The following is a 3,794-nucleotide window of genomic DNA, read 5'->3' as shown; positions in this document are numbered from 1 at the left end:
ATCCAAGTGAAGCACAAAAGCCACCTGTTCTGCAGGAACCGGATTTCCCAGACTCCAGACCAAACTGGAGGAGGCCTCGGAACCACTTCCCCGGCCCGCAGCCTCTCTCCAGCGCCACCTAGCGGCTCCTTTTAGCATGGCGCCACAGTCCCTGTAGCCGACAGGTGACCCGTCTGAATCCCTCCTTTGGGGAAGAAAGTCTGCCCCGACCCTGAGTTTCCCACCCTTCCCTCTTAAACAAGCTGTGGGCCAGCGTGTGGGGGAGGGCCAGTGGGTCTTGGCAGGTCATTTCTTTCACTTGGGAAATCCTACAGCGGGGTCCTGTGTAAGGTCATAGCTGGTCCCCGCGGCTCTCTGACGGTGAGAAGCGATCACGTGGGTTCTGCGGGCAGCTGGGAGGCGGGGCCCGGGAGGGAAAAGTCAGAGGGGCCAGCCCAGAAGCACCCACCAGGGCATCCCCTGGGAGATCATCTGGGGGATGCTGGGCTTTGGGGGACTCGTGCTCTAACCACAGAAGCACACAATGACAGGTAGAGCAATGACGTGGTGAAGGCCAGAGAGACACCACAGGCGCCAAGGTTAGCAGAGATCCCAGGGGCCGGAGGATGGCGCTCAAGGATGCTTTGCAAGATGAAGTAAGTCCTGGTTCCATCTCCTGCATACCTAGACACACACACACACACACACACACACACGTGTTTGCATACACACACACACACAGAGAATATTCTTAGTATCAGTACAGTCAAGTGGAGGGAAAAGTTCAGAGTTCCTCCCTCCCATAGTTCCATGATTTTACCTGTTTACAATGTGATAATTAGGCCTTAAAGTGATCCCTTTGGACTCTTCCCCACCCACCTATAATAAAGAGCCGAAAACACAGCCAAGCTTTCCTCCAATCACCTGTCTGAGGCAGCGACAAATACCTGTGAGCAAAACAGGTGAGTATTTGCATGGTGTAATTTATGACAAAGCCTATGATGGATGGACAATTTATTACTTTTCTAGATAACTTGATCCTGGCTATGCCAGTAGCAAGCTTGTAATGCGGGCCATTGTTCAAGCCTTGTTGTCTATAAACTAAGTAGATTTTCTTTTTTTCTTTGTTCTGGTTTTTGGGCTGGGCTTACTCCAGTCTCTGCACTCAGGGATCATTCTGGGCAGCTCAGGGGATATGTGGGGTGCTGGGGATGGAACCCAGCCCCGGGCAAGGCTGGCGCCTAACCCACGGTATTATCGGTCCAACCCCGAGATTCACTTTAAAGGTTTGCATTTCCTTGCATCTCAGAATTAACCTGCAAAATAAAGTACCTTTCTAAAGTAGGTTATCTAGAAAGTTAGGTAATTTGCTTTACTAACAGAAATTTTCATTTCATAATTTTCTTTAAAAAGGAATTCTCTTGGTCTCTAACATTGTTTCAGGGTTTATCGGGACTGAGGTTACTCCCGTATTTCAGAAACATGGATGGAGAGAGTGGTACGGCCTGACAGCCTGTTGTGGATGCTGTAACGAAATGACAGATTTTTAGGTGACAGATACTTTCTTCACAGTTGGAGGGGGTGGGATGGGGGGAGTAGTGGGACCAAGCTCAGCGTGCCAGCAAACGCCCTCTTCTGGCCGGATTGTCAACTGTGACTTCTGACTTCACCTGGAGTGAGATGCCAGGGAGGCTCTGTGGCCCTTTACAGGTACTTTCCTGGGACACTGCTGACTTGCCCATTGGGCAGGGCTCCGTCCTCAAGCCCGTCACTTCTCAGAAGCACCTGCCTCTTCAAGTGAGCTCCCAGGGCTAGTTCTTGGCATAGGAAATAGGACAGGGCGGGGTAATATCGTGTGTACCATCTCCTTATCAGAACACGGAACTTAGTACATTGAGAAAGTCAGGGTTTTTAATGAGTTCTAATTATTCCCTTTCAGTTGCGTGGAGGCGGTGCCTTAATTTTTTTTTTTTAAGCTGAGACACTGACATTCATATTAGTTTCAGGTGTCCATGGATATCTCGGTTATATGTAACCCGCGCAAATGGATGACTAAGGATAGTCGAGTTCATCTCAGCATCACCGTGACTGCATTTTCCTCTGTGGTTACCCTTTTCTCGGAAGTCATGGTTCCAGGTCACGCGCCTGGGATGCTCAAGGGTCATCATTCCTGGCTCAGGAATCACTGCTAGAGAAGCTCAGGAATCACTGCTCAGGGGACCAGATGGGACGCCGGGATCGAACCCGGGTGGAAAGCGATCAAGGCAAACGCCTGACCCGCTGCACTATCGCTCCGAACCCGGGACAAGCCCTTCTTAAACCTTTTGTTCCGTGGGATTTTTGCGACAATATTCAAAGGGAGGGGACCAGTGGCCGCTAACAAGTCCCAGTCCCCGGCAAGGCCATTCCCAGCGGCGGACGCATGGGGGCGTCCTTGGAACCCCAAGGCGGTGCGCGGCCACCGCCCACCCGCGCAGCGGGGAGACCACCAGGGCGCTCACGGCCCGCGCGAGGGGCTCGGCTCTGGGGTGGGCGGGGGAGGGAACTGGTTCAGAGGCGGGTGCCGAGCACCCCACCCCCGGGGATGTGACTGGGGTCCAGCGTCCCGGCGGGGGCAGGTCCTGCTGATGGATGGGAGCACTCGAGTGGACACGCACGTCGCGGTGTAGACCGGGACAGCGGCGGGAGTGGGGGCACGGCTGCAGGGGGACCCCCAGCCTGGGCCCCGGGATGGCTTCGGGTGGCGACCCCCGTTGGGCTCCGCTTGGGACGGTGCGTGCCAAGGGGGGAAGCGCGCGCTGCAGGAAGTGGCCGCCCGGGGGGACGTTCTGAGCGTGGACAGGCCCCGCGTCTCGGCCCGCTCGGTGCGGCGCGGGGTCCGGAGCGCGCGGCCCACCTTGCACCCGGCGGGGGTTCCAGACGGCGCGCACGGGCTCATTCCGGGGCTGCCCGAGACCCCGTTCTGCCGAGGGCACGCCCGAAGCCCACCCCGTGCAGGGCACCCACCCCCAAGACGGTACCCGCGGCCCACTCCGCGCAGGGCACCCCCGGGGAGGTGATGCCCGCGGCCCACCCCGCGAGGGCGCCCCTCGGAGGCGGGGCCCGCGGCCCACCCGGTGCAGGGCGCCCACCCCCGAGGCGGTATCCGCGGCCCATCCGGTGCAGGGCGCCCCCGGGAAGTGATGCCCGCGGCCCACCCCGTGCAGGCAGCCCCCCGGAGGCGGTGCCCGCGGCCCACCCCGTGCAAGGCGCCCCCTGGGAGGTGATGCCCGCGGCCCACCCCGTGCAGGACGCCCCCCAGGAGGCAGGACCCGCGGCCCACCCGGTGCAGGGCGCCCACCCCCGAGGCGGTATCCGCGGCCCATCCGGTGCAGGGCGCCCCCGGGAAGGGATGCCCGAGGCCCACCCCGCGAGGCCGCCCCCCCGGAAGCAGGGCCCGTGGCCCACCCCGTGCAGGCAGCCCCCCGGAGGCGGTGCCCGCGGCCCACCCCGTGCAAGGCGCCCCCTGGGAGGTGATGCCCGCGGCCCACGCCGTGCAGGACGCCCCCCCGGGGGCAGGACCCGCGGCCCACCTCGTTCAGGGCGCCCCCCGGAGGCCGTGCCCGGGGCCCACCCGGTGCAGGGCGCCCCCCAGGAGGCGGGGCCCGCCTCCCACCCCGCGAGGGCGCCCCCTGCAGGAGGGGCCCGCGCCCCACCCGCGAGGCCGCCCGGAGGCGGGGCCCACTGGACCCGCCGCGCCGCGTCCTCCGCCCGCCCCTTCGAGGCGGCTCCTCCCCTGCCCGGGGGCGCTTTTGCTTTCGCTTCGTCACCGCGGG

Source organism: Sorex araneus, chromosome 11, assembly GCF_027595985.1.
Source record: "Sorex araneus isolate mSorAra2 chromosome 11, mSorAra2.pri, whole genome shotgun sequence".
In the NCBI taxonomy this organism is placed as follows: domain Eukaryota; kingdom Metazoa; phylum Chordata; class Mammalia; order Eulipotyphla; family Soricidae; genus Sorex; species Sorex araneus.
The sequence above is the reverse complement of the archived record's forward strand: the minus strand, read 5'-3'. Positions refer to the sequence as shown.